Source organism: Mauremys reevesii, linkage group 3 (assembly GCF_016161935.1).
Source record: "Mauremys reevesii isolate NIE-2019 linkage group 3, ASM1616193v1, whole genome shotgun sequence".
Lineage (NCBI taxonomy): Eukaryota > Metazoa > Chordata > Testudines > Geoemydidae > Mauremys > Mauremys reevesii.
In genome coordinates this window covers 34,483,567-34,508,886 of record NC_052625.1, presented here as the reverse complement: position 1 = coordinate 34,508,886, position 25,320 = coordinate 34,483,567, and the positions used below count along the sequence as shown (strand labels likewise).

Below are 25,320 nucleotides of genomic sequence, written 5' to 3'. Positions count from 1 at the left end.
CCCATTGGTCTGACCCAGTGTGGCCATTCTTCTGCATATACTCATTTGATACAAACCATTTTGCAAACTGCACATGCAAATAAATCAGGAAGGTGCCAGTATTTACTGGATGTTGTCCATAGGGAATATTTTCCCTCTGGTCCTAAAGAACAGTTTCACCTGTAACAGACAAGAAGATCTGTTTTCCTATCAATGTGTGAATATTTAAAGCAGTTTTCCTTTTACACTCACAAAGCTGCACAAAACAGATTACCTGAAAGATGTATGTGTAGGGTTGTACTTGTTTGAAATAAAAAGAATTTTCACTGAATTCAGAATTCTCACTGACTTGCTGGGCATCTCCCGAAATGGCAGAGGGTTTGTTTCTCCTCTCCCTTATATAAAATTCCCTTCTCTATTTTGTAAAATTTTTGAATGTCTTAGAAACCTTCACTGCTTTTTTCCTCCCTCTCAGTTCCATCCCCACTTGCACCTCTCTGCTCCTTTCATTGTGTTTTCTTTCAACTCCTAGCTATGACCTCTGTCAAAATGATCTTGGACTTTGGATAGACAGGCATATTTGCGTGCATTGTGTTCCTGCTGCTTTGCTGTGTGTGTGTGGGGCGGGGGGGGGGGGCGGGGATTTGTATTTGTGATAAATTTGCTTGTCACACTTGATATGCAGAGATCTGAAGAGCTTCTCTTCACTGAGTTTACACAGTATTGTAGTGCTAGAGAAAGTTGTTAAAGTTAGGTATACCCAATTCACAGAGCAGAACAAGCAAACATGCTTAGAGGAACACTTACTATATTTTGTATCTGCCACTTTTGATTTAATGGATGAAATGTACATTAATTTCTATTAATTTTAATCTGTGAATTCAGAAAAAAATATTAAATTTTGTCTGCATACAATAATACAAGATTATGCAATGGCCCCCATCAATGAGATGCTGAAAGAACACCAAGAGTTACTTTTACTTGCCATTTAAATATAATATGAGAGAGATGCTTCCCTCCCCTGCTTCCTGCCTTCTTTTATGTTCTTTGCAATATGAATTCACTAACACCTTATTTAAGTTATTTTTGTCAGCCAGACCTTTTCCTTCACATCTGACTCAGACAATGCACTCATTTCAGTAACGTTTTTTTCATCTGACTTTGAGCAAAACTGAGTAAAGTCTCATAATCAAATGGCTGCAAAAGGAAGAACAGTAGTTGGCTAGGAAAAGGAGTACTGTGCGTTTGATTTTAAATATACTTTGCACTTATTTTGCTTAGTGTACTGTAAACATTTTTAAATACATAAAGTCATTAGATACTTGCTAGTAATATATGCAGAAACTGTATTAATACCAGTCACCCTGTACACGCAATATAATTAAGGAATTTTGGGACTGATCCTACAATGTTGAGTGCCTTTGACTTGGGCAAGCATATGGGATCGAGTAGGAGTTCATTCTCGCTCTTGCTTCTTCCCTTGAGTCCCCACCACCATTATGGAGAGGGGGGGGAGTGGTCAAGGATGATGGGGTAAGATTTGCACAGGTGTGGATGAAGCCTGCTTTTTACAAGTTACATATGTTAAGGCTAATTCCCCACTCTGGCACTCTAAGTGCAGAAGGTGGTGGGCCGGAAGGATTTTAAAAATTAATACTGGCCACTCCAGGGTTGTATTACATTCCCAAGGTTACAGGTTTTCTCTGATCTTGGATTGGTAAATGCTGCCACCACCCAAGTGTAGAACCCCTTTGAGAGCCCAGGAGGGCGCACTTGGGAATTCCTTCCTGTGGAGTACCCTCAAGCCCTTTCACTTCCCTCCCCTCCGGGGAAGAGCTGAGAAAGAAAAACAAAGGAAATCAGCTGTTGCCACTGGCTAATTAGCAACATGTGCACAAACCTCTTAGAACATACAAATCCAATTCTGTTCTTAAAAAAGGTAAATTTTATTCATAAAAAAAAGAGAAAGAAAATGCATCTGGGAACTCAGGCTATTGCTAGATTTAAAAAAAACAACAAGGATTAAACACCAAGAATAGCTTTCTTAAGGTCCAGCTTAAAGGTTACAAGAAAAACAAAAGCACCTGGGGTTAGCACAGAGGAATCCACAAGTTATAAAGATATAAAAGATAACCTAATTGTGTTTTCCTAGACATTTCCTGATCTACATAAATATCTGGGGTTTTAAATGAGTGGTTCTAGGTATGATACTGATGATTTTTTTCATACCTGGCCCAAGCTTCTTAGAGCATAGCTCTGCCCTGTCCGCCTCTCCCCAGAGAACAACAGACAGAGACATCAGGGGAGTTTTTTTTTTCTCAATTTTAAAAAGGTCTAGCCTTCCCATTGGCTCTTTTAGCCAGGTGCCCACTCACTTCCTTTTACCTATGGATAGCAGTGAGACTTTTTAACCCTTTACAGGTAGAGCAATTAGAGAACAGCTAGTAAGAGGGATTTTATAGCTACTGACTGGCTGGGTGTTCGTAAAAGGGAGTTTCCCCGACCCCCCTTCATTTATCACAACATACATTTTTAAAAATCAGGCTCCAGTCACATCTGTGTGTGTGTACACGAATGTGTGTATGTACGTATGCTGTCTCTCTGCAGAAGTGGGGTACTATATTTGATAATATTTCAGAGAGAATACAAAAGTTTTGGGGATTGCTGAAATGCTTACAAAAATTGTTTAACTCATAGCTCTGTCTGGTGAAAAATGTCAAGCACCTGATACATTGTGCAGTATGTTATAGGGTTACTATGGACACTTGCCACAATTTTAGCTCATGATATTATCTCTAATACATTCAACATTTTGTTGTGGCCTCAGTCATTGCCAATTTTTATTTTTATTTTTATTTTTCAAATATGCATTAGAAAAGAGCCCCAGAATAGCTCATGGATCCTGGGGTATTAGCTCAGACCCTTCCCTAGTGAAAACCAAACAAAAGAAGAAAATTAGTGTGAGAAGATGTTGGATTCCTGAGTTTTCCTTTGCAGAATTTGGTGGCGCTTGTATGGTCTTGAGAGAGATCTGTAAAATTACATGTGCTTCATTGGAGCTGGCTTTCCTGTAACTTGCACAAATTTACCACACTTTTTTCCACTGACAACACTTCATTTTAGTAACCATAAAGCCAAACAGATTATCTAGTCCAAAACCAGTTTTTATTAGAGTGGGCATCAGGAAAGTTTAATTGAATTTACCATCACTGTCCCTTGTAGGTTGCTCTGTGGTTACCCACGTGGTGGGTGATTTCTCAGACTGCAACAAGAAATAGTTCTGTGGACTTCAAGGACTTGTATGTACAGAAATGTGGTAGGGAAAGACAAACTGTCCTTACTATTGTCTGTGAGACATTCTCAAAGAGGAATGATAAGCTGAGTGTTGGGTTCAATGTGATGCCCTGGTTAAAAAATAGCTTACTCTGTGTAAAAATAAATTATATATATATAGGTATAAACTGTTTTTTGTCTTGTGGAAAGAACTCTTGCTTTTTACAGCAAATGTACAACCATACAGTTCTTGCTTCTATGGATTTGTCCACACAGTGAAGTTATTTTGAATTAAGATAGGGTTTGAATTTAAAGTGGAATAGCGATTCCTAATTAACTCCCAGCGTAGACATGTTTATTGCAGAATAAAAGTGCCTTATTCCAAATTATCTTAATCCGTGTCTTAATTAGCTTAACCCACAGTGTGCATACCTTACAGAGAAAGGGTTAGTGGGAGACTGGAAGCTCGGTTAGCCCACCTGGTTGTATGTGGGGGGATGTCAGGTAATTCTGTTATCCGACCTAGTGGAGGCACTGGTTGATTTATTTAAGGTAAGGAGGCCCAAGGCGTTGGAAGACAGGGAAGCTGGGGGAAAGGCAGAGAGAGAGAGAGACTGACACACGCACCACGTGGGAAGAGGCAAACAGGAGCCGGGTCTCTAGGATGAAAGCCCTGGGAGAGGCATCATTCTGTACAAGAGCAGCAAAGAGCTCAGCAGAGCCCAGGGTGGGGTAAAGAGTCTGCATAGGAGTGAGCTGAGGTAGGAGCTGCGAAGAAGGCCTAGAGAGAGGCCAAGGAAAGAAGCAGTTCAGGTATGAAGTGGGTCAGAGGAAGCGGACAATAGCTACTTGCTTACAGGGTCCCTGGGCTGGAACCCAGAATTGAGGGAGGGCCTGGGTTCCCATACAGGCCCACTGAGGACGGTGGCGTGAAAACCTCCTGATAGAGGTTAGGCCATGTCTACGCTACAGGGACTCTAGTGGCATAGCTACAGAGCTGTAGCTATGCTGCCATAATGGCATAGGGTAGACACAGACTCCGTGTCGGAAGGGGTTTTTCCCATCACTGTAGGAACTCTGCCTCCACAAGTGATGGTAGCTTGGTTGACAGAAGCATTCTTCTGTTGGTTGACCTAGCTGCATCTGCACTGGAGGTTAGGTCAGCATTGCTACAGCTCTCATGAGTATGGTTTTTTCACAGAAATACAAGATCAACTTCTAAGCATAATGAATGTGTAAGGTGCAATATAAAGGCACAAGTATTCATTGGTAAATGAGTTCTACAAAGTAACACAAATCCCGATTACACTTTTCAGCTAGGTGCTAGCTAATGTATGATATATTTGTGTACAAACAGAAATGTTCTCCGTGACCCTCTCTTCTCCAGCATTTAGAGGTAAAGATACGCATTCTCTGTGGCTTTTTACAAATACTGCTTCATAACATTCTGTTGCTATAGGAACATTTATGATGTTCTTATCTCAAACATTCCTTGAGCAACAAACTGTAAAGTTGCAGATTATTGGGGGTATGGTGTGTGTTTGTTTGACACAACTGCTTGAATTTGCAAAGAAGGAAGCTCTTGTGACACAGTTTTATCTCAAAAGCATCTAAAAACCAAGCTGCTTAAAAAGTAGACACATAAAATTAATTCTTTTTTTTTAAAAAAGAGAATAAATGAAAAAATGGCTTTCAGTGTTTCCCAAAAATATTTAATTGTGAGTAGTGCCTTACCAGTTTGGACATGGATGAGAGGCAGCTAGCTGAACTTCAATCTGGATAAGGCCAGGGTGATGTCGGTAGGTTGGGGGGGGAAGCAATCAGAAGCCCTGGCAAGGATTATACTTTAGCCCTTTTATTGAAAATGTGGATCTACCAGTTGCTACCTGCATACATAGTTTGTGGGTATCTTTGCATCCCCAACTGCTATTAAGTGATCTTGTAGCAGCAGTGAGTGAGGAATGTTATTGTTTCATGATGGTCTTGTGAGGAAATTGTCAGATTTTTAATTTTATTTCCTTACACAGACCTTGCTACTGTAATCCATGCCTATGGGATTTAGGACTGGACAGCTGCAATGCGCTATATGTAAGGCTACAACTTAAATCAACCCAAAATTAAAGTTGATGGCAAATGCTATGCTCTTGTTAAGAGGCCTGTCTCTGGAGACATAACACCAGTGCTCCATGACCCACACTGACGCCCTCGTTGGTTTCAGAGTGGATTTTAGCATGTTGGTTTTGATTGATAAAAGATGTAGCTGCCTGGGACCTGCTTGCTTGAGTGATTCCCTCCTTATGCTGTTGCAGCTGCAGTCAGTGGAGGTGCTCAACCTGGGGTCCCTTCAATTTAAAAGCTGCCAGCTGACTGTTTTCTTTGGGAGGCCCTCATTTTTGGGAACTGCTTTTTCTCTCTAATGTGAACTTAGAACTTGTGGAAAAGGTGGGGTATTTGAGTTTTGTTTGTTTTTCACCCTCTGATTAGTCATTTTCTGGTTTTGAGGGTGTGGAAAAGCTGCTGGTTTTATCTTTTGTATGATTGTATTTTTAATTTATATACGTGTCTAGATCATGAGATAAGCACTTTTGTATTTATAAATGAGCCATTTCAGATACATTTAGTACAAAGGAAGTACTTGTGATGGGGCCATCATTTTCTAAGTTAATGAGGCACACAAGTGTAACATTAAATACATTCAGAAATAATACAAATGAATGTCTTGTTTCCTGTCTGATTATGGAATGTCATAAATCATTCCGGGATTACCTTTTATTTATTTTAGTTGGGAATTGCATCATGAGCAATGTACACATCTGCAGACCTGTGATGTGAGAGCTGTAAGTAAAGTGGTTTCTAATTCAAATACAGATGAACCACAGAACAGTTTTATATCGTTACTATCACTAAAGCACTGCTTATTTTTTAATGTATAACTTAACATATTTTTTTAAAAGCAGGGAATATTCCTTTTCCTCCCAAGTACATTTACTTTGGAATAGTCCATAGCTACTCACAAGTGACTGTGCAGTGCTCCAGACCTCTCTTTCATGTTTGTTAGGGCTCCCAGTCCTGTCTGTTGCTGATATTGTCAAGTGCTTCTTTGCATTGCTTTCGCTATAAAAAGTGCCATAAACCACATATGAGCAGTTTTTAGAACTATGCAAACAGTAAACGAGAGCAAGATCCACCTAAAAATAGGACTAAAAATATAATTGGGGGAACCCTAGCAATTCTATGATAAAATGTTGAAATGCAGACAAGCAGATATTTTTTAGAATAGATTATTTTTTTGACCAGGCAAGGAAAAAACTACAACCCTACCCCCAGTGCCCCTTGTGGTTTTATGCTGTAATGGAATGTCCTAGATGCAGTGCAAGTGTGTGTCTCTTTTGAAGATGAAGATTCTACAGTAATGCCTCGCTTAATGTTGTAGTTATGTTCCTGAAAAATGTGACTTTAAGCGAAACGATGTTAAGCGAATCCAATTTCCCCATAAGAATTAATGTAAATAAGGGGGATTAGGTTCCAGGGAAATTTTTTTCGCCAGACAAAAAACTATATATTATATAGATATACACACAGTATATGTTTTAAACAAACAATTTAATACTGTTCACAGCTATGATGATTGTGAAGCTTGGTTGAGGTGGTGAAGTTAGAGGGTGAAAGAGGGAGGGATATTTCCCAGAGAATGCCTTGCTGCTAAATGATGAACTAGCACTCAGCTGAGCCCTCAAGGGTTAACACGTTAATGTAGCCTCTCACACAAGGCAGCACGGACACGAGGGAAGGGAGACAGCAGAGCAGACAGAAACAGATATACACCTTGTGCGTGGGAGAGAGAGAGATGCACACTGCCCCTTTAAGTAAGCTGGCCCACTGGTAAATGCATTCTTTTCAAGTGGATTAGGAAGTTGAGACAGCAGCTGCTGCCCCAAGCTCTCTCTGTCTCTCTCCCTCCATCCGTGTCCCTTCTCTGCTATATATGGAGAAGGGGTAAGCAGGGTGCAGGAGCAAGAGGGAGGGGGACACCCTGACATTAGTCGCCCTCTTTCCCCCTCTGCACAGCAAGCAGGAGTCTCTGGGAGCAGCTCCAAGGCAGAGGGCAGGAGCAGCACATGGCAGTGGGGGAAGGGACAGCTGAACTGCTGGCAATTGATAGCCTGCTGGACGGCTGCAGCACAGGGAGCTTAGGGGAGTAGGGAGCAGATAGGGGGGCTGCCGGTCCACCCTGGTTACAAGCCCCCACCAGCTAGCTACAACGGGCTGCTCTTCCTGCAAGCAGTGGACAAAGCACGCAGCTGCCAAACGACGTTGGAACAGAGCATTGCACAACTTTAAACGAGCATGTTCCCTAATTGATCAGCAGTGTAACAATGAAACAACGTTAACCGGGACAACTTTAAGTGAGGAGTTACTGTACAGCCCACGGTAACAACATCCCTTTAGGAAGAAGGAGGTGCTCAGAATGATGGTGTGCTGTGCTGTATTGGGTTTCAGATATAGGTGCTGGAACCAGAGGTTCTGGGGGTGCTGCTGCACCCTTGGCTTGAAGTGGTTTCCATCATATACAGGGTTTACAGTTTTGGTTCAATGGCTCTCAGCACCCCCATTACACAAATTGTTTCAGCACCCTTGGTTTCAGGGATGTCTCCTAAATAAATAGCAATTTAGGAATGCTCAGTGAATTGAGTTTATTACATTTGTTACTGTACTATTACTTGCAGTGTCTGCTGAGCACTCTTGGTTCTCACTGACTTCTGTGGCAGTTGCACTTTACAGGATCAGGATCTTAGGTGCTTTTGTTCATTTTGGGAACAGATTGGCCAAATGCTCTGTGCATTTAGTCACAAAAAGCAGTTTTGTTGGAACACTTTGGTCTGGTTTTCTAATTTTTTGACATCTGCTTTGTTCGTATTAAATACTCTGCAAAGAGCTTGTGTGCTCTGTTCCTGTCTCCTGTGATGAATGAATCAGTTATTTTTATCATTTCTGCACAAGATAGTGAGATGTCATTATAACATTTTGCATTTTCAGAACAATTAATCCACTGCATCTTCTGAAGATCTCTTTGGCAAAGTGGTAAACCTCAGAATGCATAATATGCATGCACTGATTTAATCAAGTCCAATAATCCTGTTTTCTGATTTGTTTATTGGCATGAGCATTTTTGTTCAGATGGTTTAGTAGTCATTGAGGATTACTGTTGGTTTGACTTGACTCTACATCCTTTTAAGTATTCAGTTTGTGGGATGACAGAGGGTTTTCTTACCCCTCCTCCATTCCCAACATTCTGTACCGAGGGGGAAGGGGTTGCCCCTCACAGATTGGAGGCAGAGCAAAGATTGACAGACACCGCCACCCCTCTGGAGAACCGGAGTTCTCTGCCTCCACTCTTGAGCAGATAGCAGACCAGGAGTCTCCTCTTGCAGAACTTTTCAAGATAGCACTACCAAAAAGATAAGAAAAAAGCAGCTCTGTCTTTTGTCTGGGGGGTTTGAGTCAGGTTTGCCTTGGACCCTGTCCTAGATGTCAGATTACTGCTGGAATATACCTGTTTTCTACTTCTCTATTGGCCCATTGCAGATAAGGAGAGGGGAAAAATAGCTGCAAATGCTCCTCAGGTTTTACCCTTTCCTGTCCAAGGACACTAGGACTGGTCTGTCCAAACTGCAGAGAGGAACCTGCAACCACACCAAAAGGCAACACAGGGGCAGGCTAGGTCTCCCTGTCACCCTTCAGACATAGGACCTAACCCTCTCAGCCAGTGGGAGGACCAGGTCCTTGCTGAACGAGAGAATTAGGCCACGGAGGACCGTCCTATATCTCATCTTCCAGCCCAGTCCAGGAGGTGGTGCAGGTAGATCCCATAATAGGTCTGGAACCTTTCCTCAGCCTCATGGGATGAACTGTTCATCTCAGTTGGTCCCGTTAGCCATGGAGCAGTAGTAGCTGTATGGGGACCATCACCATCCTTAACCTCAGTGGTAAAGTAAGGAAGTGGCTCTGCTTCTAGTATGGGCAGACAGGCGGGCTACATGCCGGTGGAGCCTTTACCGACAAAGGAAATGAAAAATATACTTCTGAAAGCTCCTTCCCCTCTGTGGAGACATTCAGTGGAACACTTGTGGAAGTTCCTCCCTCTATCTAAATTATAGTGGCCCATGTCCAACAAGATCTCTTATCTCTTATCTTGTCAAGTTTCGGGGGGTAGCCATGTTAGTCTGTATCAACAAAAACAATGAGGAGTCCGGTGGCACTTTTAAAGACTAACAGATTTATTTGGGCATAAGCTTTCATGGGTAAAAAAAAAAATTCACTTCTTCAGATGCATGGAGTGAAAATTACAGATGCAGGCATTATAATACTGACACATGAAGAGAAGGGAGTTACCTTACAAGTGGAGGACCAGTGTTGACAGGGCCAATTCAATCGGGGTGAATGTAGTCCACTCCCAATAGGTGTCAACACCAGAAGAGGGAAAGTTGCTTTTGTAGTGAGCCAGCCATTCCCAGCCCCTATTCAAGCCCAAATTAATGGTGTTAAATTTGCAAATGAATTTTAGTTCTGCAGTTTCTCTTTGAAGTCTGTTTTTGAAGGTTTTTTTGCTCAAGTATGGGTACTTTTATATCTGTTATAGAATGTCCAGGGAGATCGATGTGTTCTCCTACTGGCTTTTGTATGTTACCATCCTGATGTCCGATTTGTGTCCATTTATTCTTTTACGGAGAGACTGTCCGGTTTGGCCAATGTACATGGCAGAGAGGCATTGCTGGCACATGATGGCATATGTCACATTAGTAGATGTGCAGGTGAATGAGTCCCTGATGGTGTGGCTGATGTGGTTGGGTCCTCTGATGGTGTCGCTAGAGTAGATATGGGGACAGAGTAGGCAACGAGGGTTTGTTACAGGGATTGGTTCATTGCTTAGTGTTTCTGTGGTGTGTAGTTGCTGGTGAGTATTTGCTTCAGATTGGGGGCAGTCTGTAAGCGAGGACTGGCCTGCCTCCCAAGGTCTTTGAGAGTGAGGGATTGTTTTCCAGGATACTTTGTAGATGGTTGATGATGTGCTGGAGAGGTTTTAGCTGGGGGCTGTATGTGATGGCCAGTTGTGTTCTGTTATTTTCCTTGTCCTGTAGTAGGTGACTTCTGGGTACCCGTCTCACTCTGTCAATGTTTCCTCGCTTCCCCAGGTGGGTATTGTAGTTTTAAGAATGCTTGATAAAGATCTTCTAGGTGTTTGTCTCAGTCTGAGGGATTGAAGCATATTCGGTTGTATCTTAGGGCTTGGCTGTAGACAATGGGTCGTGTGATGTGTCCTGGATGGAAGCTGGAGGCATGTAGGTAAGTATAGCGGTCAGTAGGTTTCCAGTATAGGGTGGTGTTTATATGTGACCATCACTTATTTGCACTGCAGTGTCCAGGAAGTGGATCTCTTGTGTGGACTGGTCCAGGCTGAGGTTGATGGTGGGGTGGAAATCGTTGAAATCCAGGCGGAATTCTTCAAGGGCCTCCTTCACATGGGGCCATATGATTATGTCATCAATGTAGCGCAAGTAGAGGAGGGGCGCTAGGGGACGAGACCTGAGGAAGTGTTGTTCTAAGTCAGCCATAAAAATGTTGGCATAGTGTGGGGCCTCCGGGTACCCATAGCAGTGCCACTGACTTGAAGGTATAAGTTGTCCTCAAATCTGAAATAGTTGTGGGTGAGGACCAAGTGTCAAAGCTCAGCCACCAAGTGTGGCATGGCCTCATTAGGGATACTGTTCTTGACAGCTTGTAGTTCATCCTCATGTGGAATATTGGTGTAAAGAGCTTCTACATCCATGGTGGCCAGGATGGTGTTTTCAGGAAGATCACCAATGCATTGCAGTTTCCTCAGGAAGTCAGTGGTGTCTCTAAGATAGCTAGGAGTGCTGGTAGCAGAGGGTCTGAGGAGAGAGTCCAAATAGCCAGATAATCCTGCTGTAAGAGTGCCAATGCCTGAGATGATGGGACGGCCAGGGTTTCCAGGTTTATAGATTTGGGTAGCAGATAGAATACCCCTGGTTGGGGCTCTAGGGGTGTGTCTGTGTAGATTTGTTCCTATGCTGTAGCAGGGAGTTTCTTGAGCGGATGGTATAGTTTCTTTTGGTACTTCAGTGGGATCAGAGGATAGTAGCCTTTAGAATGTGGTGTTGGAGAGTTGCCTGGCAGCCTCCTGTTCATAATCCGACCTGTTCATTATGACTACAGCACCTCCTTTGTCAGCCCCTCTGATGGTAATGTCAGAGTTGTTTCTGAGGCTGTGGATGGCGTTGCATTCTATACGGCTGAAGTTATGGGGCAAGTGATGCTGTTTGTTCACAATTTCAGCCTGTGCGCGTCTGCAGAAGCACTCTGTGTAGAAGTCCAGCCTGTCATTTTGACTATCAGGAGGAGTCCACTGATGGGTGGAGACTTCAGAAATTTGCCATATGTGAGCAACTTCTGTCTTGGACAAGTGGGTACTAGAGTCAGTTCTACAGAGTTATGCCATCAAATTGACCAACTCCCCCCTCCCCCTTTCCCCCAAGACAAGTTCACAGTGTCACCTATGCCAGGGGGTATGGTCCAATTGGTAGAAAAGGAAGAGTATAAAATGGCTAGACCTCAGGACCATTGCATTAGGCCACCTCCATTTTCAACCGAGAGCTGATCAATGTTATATAATCATCCATACATACACTGTTATTGCAATGGCGTAGGTCAACCAACAAGGGGAAATGAAGAAGGCAGATGTCGTTCTCCCATGTTAGTTGACGTATGCCACTGCAGTGGTGGTGTCTGTGTGCATGAATACTGACTTGCTCAGAACATTACCTTCTCTCTCACTCTTTCTGAAAGCTATCCACATACAGGAGAGGGAGAACATATCTGTGGAGTGGCTCAGCAGGAGGCAGACCTGGACATGAAGAAGTGGAATCTGAATCCTTCAGTATTTCAGGAGGTGTCAAAAAAGTTCAAGGGTCCAGTCCTAGGCCTTGTCTACTGAGAGAGCTTTAAACCAGATTAAGTAGAGTTAATTCAGTTTGTAAACTCTTGCATACGCACGACATAGTTCATTGTAGAGCACTGTCTCCGCATTTTTTGTGAGGTCTCAAGTCCTAATTCAGTGTGCTATAAGTTCAGTGCAAATTGAGTTAATTTTTTCTGTTCATGTTCATCCAGTGCTGCTGCCTGCTACTTTTAGTCCTCCAACTGCTATCTCACACCACTTTGAAGACAACTGTTTCTGACCTGTCTATTTACCTCTGTGCTCTTTCCCATTTAAAAACTGGTGCAGGGCCAGAATTTGCCCATTTGCTTCTAGATTTGAGTATCTCAGCATTGCTGATATATTACTCCAGAGTCCTTACAACGTACCTCAAGCAGCTACTTGGAGTTGTGCCGAGACCACTGATCTCATTGCCTTCTAGAGAGAAGCATTGGTGCAAGACGCTCTTGTGGTCAGCCACTGGAATAAAGATATTTTTGTGCACATTGCCAAGCAGATGTCTGCAGGGTCAGAACCAGGACACCAACCAGTGCAGGATAAAGAGCAAACCGCTCAGGAGGACTTGCTTTAGAACCAAGAATACCAGGAAAAGGTCTGATAGTGGACATGTAACCTTGGTATTTAAGGAGCTGCACAGGATTTTGATCAATTAAACGACTACTGAACCCCAAAAGGTTATGATCCCTGCTTCCCTATTCTTACCAGCACCGAGGATGAACAGGAAGACTCATTGGAGGTAAAAAATGAGGAGGCCAGTGAAGACCTGTCCCTGGAAAAGCAGGATCTCGTTGGGACTCAGGATTCTGGTTAGTGTTCTCAATTAACATGAGGTAGACATTGGCATTGCATGACCATTTAAAAAAAAAAAAAAGACTCTAGCTCCCCACTATAACATGCATTCTTACAGGAAAAGAGCTTTATCTTAGGGTTAGCAAAGCTTTTAATGGCTTTAAACAATCTTACATAGGAAAAAAAACCTGGGGATAGTGAATATTTTAGACAGTCTGAGCAGAACCCTATATATTTTTCTCTGCACTTTCAACAGGAGTGCAGGGGAGATGAAGCAGAATCTAAGACTGAAAAATTGCTCAGTTTTGGTCTGGATATTATGTGGGATAGCTGCATGGCAAATCCCCCAGGTATAGTTTTGCAATTCCCTTTCACTCTAGTGTTTCTGGGGGAACCATCTTGGTGAATAACATCACAGCGTATTGTGCTGGTCTGCCCTTTGTCTTTTTTTAATAAGGCTATTCTCTGTCTCCTAGTCATCTGTCTCAGCATAATGTATTGAGAGTCAGGACAACCTAAAGAGGATGTAGAGGGGATTACTATCCCGCTCGCCCTCAGATGTCCCCTGCTGTCTCCTCCAACACTATAAGTGCCTCAAAAGCCTAGCAAAACTGGGAACATAATTCCTATCCCAGCCCCAAGGCCCAACAGCAAACCCAAACAGCATATACTGCAGTCAAAAATCCCCATCTAGTCATCCTCCATCATGCACACACTATTTACTAAGGTTCCCCCAAGACTGGGAAGAATCTCAGGGAGGGAAGGTCAGAAATACATATAAAAATGCTATTGTAGCCTCTCCAGAATATGAACAATAATAGCGTATGGGGGGATTTGTTTTTGTTTTTTCTTGCTCCAACCATGGTGCCTGCAGTGGCCAGACCCTAAAAGACAGGGCTTTTATCAACAGCTGAGTGGTTGGCTAACTTGAGGCAGAAGAAATGGAAAACTCAGGATGAAATGTTCTCAGACCTCATTGCAGACTTCCCCCCCAAAATGGGGAGATGGAGGGTTGTACTTCTGGTCAGATAGAGAGAAAAAGAAATGAAGCTCTCCAGAGCTAGTGTTGGAGTGGCCAGGGATTTCTTTGCCTAGGGGGAATATAGAAAGACGATGAGGTTCTTCATAAGGACACGAGAGCGTGAAGCAGAGGCAGTCAATGCTCTATCTCAGAGGTGACCACAGGACCTACTTTATGCTTTTCCTCTTTTGGAAAGGGCAGTAAAAAGAATCTAAAGGAATAGGCCAGTCATCCTGACTATCTCATGCTGGCCTCAGAGATCATGGTTCTTGGACTTAGTGAGGTTACAGCTGGAACTCTCTCTGAAACGACAGCCTCAGAAGGAATTCCAACCCAAGAACTGATCCACTGCCAAAATCTGCATTTGCTAAAATTAGCATTCTGAAAGGTGAAAGGGGAGAACTGAGGTATCTGAGATACTTGGAGAGAATTCTGGATACACTTTTGGTATCCTGAAAAGCATCTACCAACAAGATATATTGGATCAATTGGACTAAATTCCGATACTGATGCTACAAAAGGTGGATTAATACCAAGACAGCCACAGTAAAGGATGTCTTAAGAGTTTCTACAGGATGAGCTGCCAAACAGCTTCAAATCCAATACATTAGGGAGACATGTTGTGAGTGTCCTGACCAAAAATCTGCTTTGGTTCATTACAATCAAGACCCCATCAAAAGATTCCTTAGCAACAGTCAACACAGGTTTCTGGAGCACGAATTTGGTGCTAGATGCCTTAACCAGATAACTGAGCCACTACACTGTTTCAGCCTTCTCTCTCGTGCTCTCTCTCGATGTGGCTTTCTTTGTAGCTAGGAATGTATTGGAACTTGAACCATTGTCTGTACAGACTCATCTGTGTATTTTCCATTATGACAAAGGCCCAAATTTTTAAAAAGTATTTAGGCATTAATGCTGTCAGTGTTGCAATACTTAAGTCTCATTTTCAAAAGGGATTTAGGCACTTAGGAGTTTAAATCCCAATGACAGTGGGATTTAGGCTCTTAGTGTCTAAAACCCTTTTGAAAATGAAAAGTGTACATATTGCGTTTTATGTTCTGGGGCTCTCCACTGCAAGCTGTCTGTCAATTTTTGCTCTAACCACCTTGGAGAGGGGGCATGCCCTGTAGTGTACAGAGTGTCTAACATTTAGAGTGTTAGAAAGAAAATTCACAGGTGACAAGGAAATTTTCCTTTTGGGATTTTTTTTTAGTTGTAATTCTTAAGACCGGGACAATAAAAATATTCTGTGCCTGAAGAAACTTATATTAAAGCTGTATTTTTCTATTGTTCTTACTTATTTTTAAACTTTAGTTCATTTTTAAAATATCTTCGTATGCTTGGTGTATACTGGAGGTTCAAGATGCATGTAATCTGTATTTGTTTTAAAGAGCTTGTTTTTCACTTCCAGGGACATAAGAAATTCTAGAGGTTCCAGTGTGACTGATTATACCAGGGGTAGGCAACCTATGATTTTCAGCGGCACTCAGACTGCCTGGGTCCTGGCCACCGGTCCAGGGGGCTCTGCATTTTAATTTAATTTTAAATGAAGCTTCTTAAACATTTTTAAAACCTTATTTACTTTACATACAACAATAGTTTAGTTATATATTACAGACTTATAGAAAGAGACCTTCTAAAAACGTTCAAATGTATTACTGGCACGCGAAACCTTAAATCAGAGTGAATAAATGAAGACTTGGCACACCACTTCTGAAAGGTTGCCGACCCCTGGACTATACCATGTTGGTGTTCCAGGGAAATCTGCAGTTGCTCAGCCTCTGCAGCAGAAAGCGTAGCACTGCCTGCCCTGTCATTTCTGTTGCAGCTGTTTTTATTTACTGTTTAGTTTTGTTAGTCTTACTCAGAGCAACTGCATTCCCCATGTTGCCTCTGTGAAGGAAAGGGCTGTTAGAAATGGCACTGTTTGCTGTGTACATAAAACATGGCAGAGCTAGTTAAGAAAAAGTGTGGGTGATGGCTAGTCATTCTCCCCTATTTCCAGCCAGGCATCTTAGAAGTATACTTCAAAAAACCACAGACCAAGCGTGAATGAAGAATATAAGGAGAAAAGCCACAATGTTTCTTTTCTTTCCTTTCTGGGAGCACGTAATAAATTAGACATCAGGTCTGAGAACTGGGCTCTTGTTGATTATTTAAATAGCATTCTATTTTCTGTGCATCTCATCAGCTGGCACACAAGTCTGATGTGGGAATTGATGTTGTAGGGCAAGGGTTCTCAAACTGGGGGTTGGGACCCCTCGGGGGGTCATGAAGTTATTACGTAGGGGGGTCGCAAGATGTCAGCCTCCACCCCAAACCCTGCTTTACATCCAGCACTTATTATGGTGTTAAATATATAAAAAGCCTTTTTAATGTATAAGAGGGGGTTGTACTCAGAAGCTTGCTATATGAAAGGGGTCACCAGTACAAAAGTTTTTGAGAACCACTGTTGTAGGGGGTATGGATTTGGGTTCCATGGATTCAGGGGATGCTAAGTGTCCATCTGCTCACTCTTCCCCACCTCATAAAAAGCAAACAAATCTAAGTACTTAATCTCAGAAGACAACATATTCTGAAGAGAGAGGTCAGATTGCTTTCATGTCCTCATTAAACGCAGTCTGAATTTGATTTGGAAGACAGTTTACAGGGATGTGATTAGTTATATGATTGATACATAGCAATGCATTTATTTATTGTAAGGTCCTGAGCAAGTTAAGATGATCTCTAGGGTTCCTTTTAAAAAATGTCTAAAAGACAGAGGATAAAAATGCTTTTCTTACACCAGAACTTCTGCAACACTTTGTGATTATGGTGAAGTGTAGTCCTGAGAAGTATAGCTCCCTTAATAGGCTCACTCTGAAACTTTACAATAGCCAACTAAAACAAGTCCAGAAAAATGTTCTTATAAAAATAGCCTATTCTATTCTCTAGAAATATAGTAGAAAAGAAAGAGTTAGGCGAAATGAGATGAAGGAAATTGGTACTTGCAAAATGATTGCTTCCAAAGCACGAGATAAGAATCTTTCACAAATTGTGAAATCTGGCCCAGCTCTAAGCACCCGAGAACACTGTGACTGGGGATCCCCACAACTAAGACAGGGCTTAAATGAGGTATTTCTGATTCTTGTGGAAGATGTAAGAGCTTCTCTTTTAATGTTTGCAAAAGACCTACAGGAACAGTTTAAAGCAACAATTTTTAGAGGCCTATTTAGATGCAGATGTTGGAGTTGGCAGATTTTAACAAAATTTTAATGCCTCGAGAAGAGAGAGAGAAAGATAAATGGAATATAGAAGATATTAGAGCAACCAGCCAAACAGCTCAGGCAAACCAGACTTTAGAATGTCTATTGCCACAGCTCTGCAACCAAAACTTTGATGAGGTCCAGTTGGCTCAGATCCATTTGATTGTAGGATGATTATACATTTCTTTTAGAACAGGGTCGCCGTGACCTCAGACAAGCGGACACTCAAAATTACAGAGAATATATCTACATTCTGCATTTTAGATGAACCAGTTTCTTACTTCCATGCAAAGTATTGTGCCAGAAGAGCCAGATAACAAACCCAGCAATGTGAAAATGCTGAGAGAATATTTTAGATATTAGAACAATATCCCCTACTTCTCTTGTGAATGTATACACAGCACCTTGTTTCTGAATTAATTTAATTACCAAAAAATTTCATCCTGTGTTGGACTGCTTGTGTCTATCTCCCTGCTTTTCCATCCTGCCATTCACTAAATCCTCCCATGATATCAGATGAAACTTCCCACCAGTTTACAGTTGGGGAAAGGGAGTAAAGTTCCAAGCAATTAGTCTTTTCAAGGCTCTTTCTTGATGGCTTGTTTTATTGTTTGCAAATCAGTTGTGCAAAAAAAAAAAAAGGAGGGGGGGCTAATTTAAAAACACAGCAGAAATTTCTCTAAGCTATACCAGCATGAAGGGTCTAGAAGAAGAGAGGACACCCTTTGATCCAGCTTTTCTTCCTTTTATACTCCACCCTCAGCTGTCACACGACAGACGGGGACTTGTTAACCTTCTACAGACTGAATCACCTGTATCTTGTCACATAATCTCAGTGGCAACCTTAATTGTGGCATTTTCTAACTTTTGAGTACTTGACTTTGAAACCTTAATCTTTTATTATTGTGTGTAAAATATATATATATTGCTTGCTTCTTTTCCCTCTCATTTATAAGGATGTTTAGTTCTACTGTTTCAGTCAAATGTTCTTTAATCATGACCCAGCAATTTAGATAATCAGATGCTCTATGTAGTCTTTTATTGTAACAGAAATAATGGCAAAAATACCAGCAAAAAACCTCCAAATCTCAATGAGTCAAACCAGCCATCAGTGAAGTTGATCAGAATTGTGGGAAGACTGTCATGTATTTGTATGCATTCGTGGTCATTAGATGCCATTTTAAAAAAGGACATTGCACTTCAGTATTTACCTCTTATCTTTTGCCATTGGCATTTGTGATATTCTCTATATACATAGAATTTGAAGTATTGTAGTAAACTTAGAAGCTGCATGCAGATGGTAGATGTCCAGTTTTTAATGGAAGCCTACGTACATTTATTCCACACGAGCAGAGAAAATTTGTATCAACATTTTCTTATTCTTTGCTGATCCTTAGAGTTCTGCAGACTACTGTTGCTTTGGCATAAAATTATATGTTACATAACTGCAGAAGTGGATTTTTGATTGAGGAAGCTGGAGTACTGTCATACTCTGAAAAATGAAATAGTAAATGAAAAATTAAGTTTCTTCCCAAAGTCATGAGTCTTTCACGGGTGTTAAATAGCACACAATTCATGGTGGTCAAGCAGGAAGTTGAAATGTCTCCCACCTCTTCTCTGGTGGAACGTGTCTTAAAGCATTTTGCCTCTGGGTGATCTGCCCTTAACTTTAAGGTTTTAAGAACATAATTTCCAATCTATATACATATCTCCTTACATATTATCCACGCATGCATTTCGCAAAGATGATGACAACCACTGTGAGACAGGTTTCAGTAGAACACTTACATAACGCTGTTTGGTAAACTAAATACCAGATCCAGGGGATCCCTGTAACCTTTACCCTGTGCCCTCTGCCAGTTGGCATCAAGAGGTCCTTGAGTCACCGCGATTTATAAACTTTCTAATTATGCTCATTCATTTTGGCTTTCCATGAATGGCTAGGTTTCTTGCTCTTTGCATCCTTAATGAAGGGCTTTATTTTGGAAAATTTGACTTGTGTTTCTTACACATTTATATTCATGTCAGCTGCATCTAAAAGCTTTTTATGTATCCCAGTAATAAGTACAATACACAAGGCCCCCATCCTTACTACATCTGATTCTTTTTGAAGACCAACACCTGTTGCACTGCCCACTGCAAAGCAAGATGACATGTACACTCACTAAAAATAAAAAGGGAGTGGGGTAGGGTGGGAGTTATGGTCCAAATCTTCAAAAGTGTTAGTTATCTTTGTGTACCCCAATTTTCAGAAAGTTCTGAGTAAGCATCCTCTGAAAATCAGTCAGTTTAAAGTAGTTTCAGGTGAACCATCCAGAATTACTTGTCACTTTCGAAAACATAATTTTATATGCTGTTTCCCATTTCCTCGTAACCTCTTCTGTATTTCACCCATCTGTCACTATAATGTGAGTTCCTCAGGATAGGGACCTTTCTTTCTTTCTTTGTCTTGAAAAATCCTAGCATATTGCAAGTACAATCATAAGCAATACATAAGTATAGAAAATGATTAATTTTAAAATTGTAATGTGACTCTTTAACAGCATAGAAGCTAAGAAAAAGATAGTCAATACTCAAGCTTCAGGCATAATCAGATCACCTGCAGGGGTCAAGGAGGAACATGAGCATTGCCCAGTTGGCTAAGTGCATTCGGGATATTCGACTGGCACTAAAACAAGTGTTGGTCACTGCTAGAGGCAGGATACTAACTGGTGGCACCTGAAAGTGAGAAGACACACAAAACTGTGCCCAGCCCCGGTTAGCAGCAGTGAATAGAGCTCATACTATGCCTGACAAAAGGCAAAGTCTAGCCTGCCTTCCCGGAGAAGTCTCCACTGCAGTGGCTTGATCTAGTTTGGCAAATCGTCTCTTCTAAAAATCAGGATTTCAATAATAGGAGTAAACAAAAGATAAGCCTTAAGGAAAACCTGATGAATTCCCCTACAATGTACATATCTTACAGGAGGCAGATTTATGGCACAATCCCTGGCATAAAGCTCAGAGAGGTTTACAAAACTGTTTACATAAATATTCTCTACACCCAGATCACCAGAGGTCATTCCTCATTCCCCCCCCCCAAAAGAGTTCAAATACCACTTCTTCCGTTGATCAGATGGGCAGCAGCATAATAGAGAATATTAAAAACCATCTTGTTTATCAGTGGTGAACCAATTTTTTATTAAATCCTGTCTGGTTCTTCAACAGTTGGGAAACGTGCCACTCAAGCCCATTCTCTAAGGCTCTAGTAACGATCTTTTGCATCCACATTTTGAAGCAATCCTGTAATTTTATCTTCACCTTGTATATGAGTAATACAATAAAGGTTTCACTTGCAGTGCTTAGAATTATTTGATGCATCTGAAAGTAAAGAAGCAATTTAACAACAAAGATGACAAATGAGTCACCGAAATGCCCCCAATTTCTTTTGGAATGAAGAAACTATCTCTTTTTTCACTAAATCGAATTAATAATCTTGGCTAGAAATTAACCTCTTCCACTTGGATTACAAGAACATTGGTAGTTTTATGAAAAGCTTAAATTAACTGGCCAGTTTGAGAACATTTTATTATCCATCAAAAGAAGAGGAAATTCTCCCAATATTTTTTCTTTTTTTTTAAGCCGCTTTCCAGAGATGATAGGTTATTTTTCAAAAATAGATTTATATGGAGAAAATGTTAGATTCTGTTCCCCCACCCAATCCAATAATTTCTAAACTTAGTTAGGATGTTCTAGTTCCTCTTAAAGAGTAAAAACAGGAACTGCTTATGCTGTCAGCAGCCACATGAGACTACAACAACCTTTCATACTTCACTGGAACAAGGAGCTTTGTTGTAAAGGAACACACAATATTTTTTCAGGGTTTGTGAAACTACTGAACACGTACATCATTAATTTTTAAAAATGTATTTTAAAAAATGAGTAGATTTCATGATATCCAGACTTTAAAATCGGATTATCCCACTTAGCATTTTGCTTCCCCTCCAGCCTCTCTTCAGTCCTGGAATTATTATAGCTGCCAATGTTCCCATGATCCTCCAGAATTAGGGCTTTTAATGCTCTATATCTTTTTTTATGTTGAGATACAAACCTTTGAGATGGTGTGCAGCATTAGGCTTGGTTCTAACAGCCATCCTGAACTATCAAGGACAGAAAAAAATGTTTCCCATCTTAATGGTCATGAGATATACAGTATTGAAATGGTCACTGTTCCCTTGGACCAATAGAGGTATTTTGGCACCGTCCAAGACTTAAAAGAGCAACTCCCAGACCTCGGACCAAATTTTCACTACCTGTTCCTGACAGCAAATCTTCCAGTTGCATTACCATGTTCCTACGTGTCCTTAAGGTTGACAGATGAATTTCTGAGCTTAGGAAAAATAAAACATCTTTGGCTCCCTTCCTCACACCTGTGTCCTGTTTGCTCCCTGTCTCACGGCTGACCCAGACAGCATCTTTTCATGGTGTTACATGATCTCCATTCTGTTTATGCACTACATTTACTTCTGATATGTTAATTGTATATGCGAAAAAGAAGCTGGGAGTGGGGAACTAGCTACAAGAAGCATTGTGGCAGTAGACCTGGTGTCAGAGTAGCATAGAGAAATGTAATATAGCCTTGAATAAGGAAATCCTCTTACTCTTCCACTGATGCAAAGTATGAAGCAAATTTAAAATGCCTTTAGTATATGGAAAAGAATGAGGGAGAGCATCAGAAGATCAGTATCCCATGAGCTTCAATTTAACCATTATTGAATACTAATAACTGAAAGCCCATGCTGTTGCACAGATGTGGCAGTTGGGCCAAATAATCCACCATCTGTGTAGTCTTTCTCATACAACCAATGAAATTGTTGCATGCAAATTACTTGTAGAATAAAGGTGGTGATTGGTTGAGTTATCCCTGCTATCACAATGGTTTAGGACTCTTGGCATGGAATAAATATATGCTATACTACACCTGTACTCAGTATGTGTGTAATTTGTAAAGTCAAAATGACTGAGAACAAACTGGATAGTAAGATTGTGAACCCAGTGATGATTCACCCTGGTAATATTTTAACAAAAAGCTTTCAACCTAGCTTGTAGCTGTTTCCATCACTTCACATTGACTCCAGGCATTCTAGGCTTCAGAGTGACAATTCTGGAATCTTATCATATAGATACAAAACTTCATATTCTAATATCAGAAACAAGTACACTGTGTCCCTTTCTGTCAGATTGAAGGGTAGTGAAGCATGATCAAGACCATTAATGAGCTATTTCCAGTTTAGGGGAGAAGCAAGGAAGCATCTATATACACAACAACTTCTTGATTTAAGTTTTCTAAAAATACTGTTTGGATTGCTGAGAGAAGTCTTACATTATTTATTTATTCTTTGTTACATGATGACAGTATGTTTATTGTTGTACAAGGCAAAATACAGAAGGTCCTGGTGCCAAGGAATTTACAATCTTCAAAACTCTATTGCTTATCAGTGAAATTAATTAAAAATGCCAGATTAATCCTACAGATCCTGTCCAGCATGGAGGCCTTTTTGCATCTATCTTCCAAAGTATGGAAATATATATTGTTTCAGTCCTCACTTTCATGCTAACTCTTGATTATGAGAAATCACAACTATAAAAGTGTGTAGACATTTGATTAATATGACTGCTGAAAAACCTGAAATACAGTGGATAATGCGTATGATCTGATTACGTTTTGATTCATAGCCATGCAGAGCATTGGGCAGCTTAGGTCCTTACTTTACTTTAGTAACTCTATGGCTTAATGGGTCTGCTTGCTTCAGCTTTCTCTGTCCTGCAATCTTATGTTAACTCTGCACTAGCTTTGTAGAAATCAAAACTCAACTGGCATACAGTACTGTTCCCCAGCCTCCCCACTCAGTTTTTAACACTGAATTATTTTTGAATTAATATTTTTCTCTGGAATTTAAATGGGAACCAAACAGGCAACTGTATAGGTCTATAAATGTGACCCATCTATTATTTTTACACCTAGAAAAATTCAGCAAGTGTGTTTTTAAGAGCCTGTTTTTTGTATATAAAGCTGGGAAGGATACAGGACCATCTCCCTACAGAACTGCCAACTGCCCCACTTCCCACATTGTGATTAAAACATTTGGATCCAATGATTGTCTGATAATATAATTTAGAGAGGATAGAAAAGCAAGGTCTCCTTTTTTTGAGAGCCCACAATTTTGGAATGTTCTCCCATTTAATGTACGCCAGAATTAATTTGTGGCATCCTTCCCGGGAAGACTGAAGATTTATTTTCTTTTTCATTTGTGTGAATGGGGGAAGGGAGTTGGAATATGTGATGGTTATTTTGGTGTGCTCGGGATAGAACTGTTTGTGTTTATAACAGTGGTTCTCAAATTATGGTCTGTGGACTACCACTGTTATTATGGAACTTTTCCTGGTGGTCTTCGGAATGGAATATTTATACAATCAAGCAGTATGGGGACTGGTAGGTTGTGAAGAGAATTGAGGTGAAAACCTATCCCCATTTAAATCTATTGAACTCCCATTCAAAGGGGCCAAGATTTCACCCACAGTCTTTAAGAGGATATTTCTCTTGCCATGTAACTTGCAGAAATGGTGGTGGTAGCACTGTTACTCTTTAATTATTTATCTCTGTATATTTAATGCTCTCATCGTTATGCTATCTCTGTAGTACCAAAACATCTGATAGGTGACTGTGGAAATGTATTTTGCAGAGTGTAGAAGCTGAAGTTGTAGCATACAGTGATTCTAGGATTTCTTTGAGCACTGGCTCATTTTTTGCCATTTGGTAGCTATTGATTGTTGTCCTATTGTTAAGACACGCCAGGGCTTTCAGGCATGAGCTCTTAAATAAAAAGTAGTTATATTAGGTTTATTTCTTTCATAGGTGGGGAAGTAAACTCTGTTGTTGTTACACTTTCAAAAGTTTCTCAGTTAATTTATCAGAGATCAGGTTCCTCAGTGCTTCTAGAGTCTAATTAATGACTTGTAATAGTAGAAAAATGCTGCTCTCTATTTAGTGCTCAGTCCTGTGAGGTGCTGCATACCTTCCCCTCCTGTTGAAGTCAGTGTAAGGTGAGGGTGCTTAACACCATGCAGGATCAAGCCCTTAAGTCATTAGTTCTAGAAGCCTCATGATATTTTCAGAAATGCTGCTCTTGCAGGGGCGTGTGTTGATATTAATATAGATGTGAAGGAATAGTTTAGCTTCTTAAGCAAATGAGAGCTCATTTTGCAACTTATTTCTATAGTTACTGAATTCTCTAGTCGCTCTGCGACTCAGTAGTTGGCATAATAATATAATATTTCATAATAACTTTTTCAGGTTGGTACACAAGTAATCAGTGTCTGCGTGACAGTGATGGCGACATTGTAGACTATACACAAGAGGACCACATGCCCCACCCCCCAAGCTGGAGGTAAGTTGTAAGGTCTGCTGCAGAGAGAGAGTGTGCGCGAACATATATGAGATTTTCAGGCTTACTTCTTAAATACAAACCTTTTTATGTTTTTGACAATGTTTTCTGATACCCCTGCACGTTATGGGCCAGCTCCTCACTTCCTGCTAACAGCCATAATAAGTGGGGTCTGATGGGTGTTCCAGGGAGATGGAATTCCCTCTTGACCACAGAGCTAGTTGCAGTGATGCTGCAGTAGACAGTAATGTCTGCTGCCCTGGCACTCCCCTCTCAAATGTGGGGTTTGGCCAGTAAATTCATTTTTGTAAATAAATTATGTTGATATTCTCTGCTGCCTTGAGAAGAATCATACATGCTGTAATACTCTCTTGTATTCTTGAAATTGTAATAGTCTGTTAGTACTTAATTATCTGTGGAGGACACTTGGGCTAACTCATTAGTTGTGTTAGTAATATGACTCATATAACTAGTGACTAAAAAAGAATATTTGTCACCTCAAAAAAATTAACAGAAAGGCATGAGAATTCTTACAGTATGCAACACAAACCAGTGCTATTAATAAACAGAGAGAGC

General features: G+C 40.9%; 1 protein-coding gene across 15 annotated transcripts in view; it reads left to right on the top strand.

Annotated features, from left to right (window-relative positions):
* The window catches only part of TRERF1 (transcriptional regulating factor 1), a 152,773-nt gene that overhangs the window by 77,142 nt on the left and 50,311 nt on the right, over positions 1-25,320 (top strand). For all 15 annotated transcript variants that reach the window (XM_039532762.1, XM_039532764.1, XM_039532768.1 and 12 more), the window contains one exon: positions 24,654-24,747. The gene's annotated coding sequence lies outside the window, so the exon portion shown is untranslated. The remainder of the gene's footprint in view (positions 1-24,653; positions 24,748-25,320) is intronic.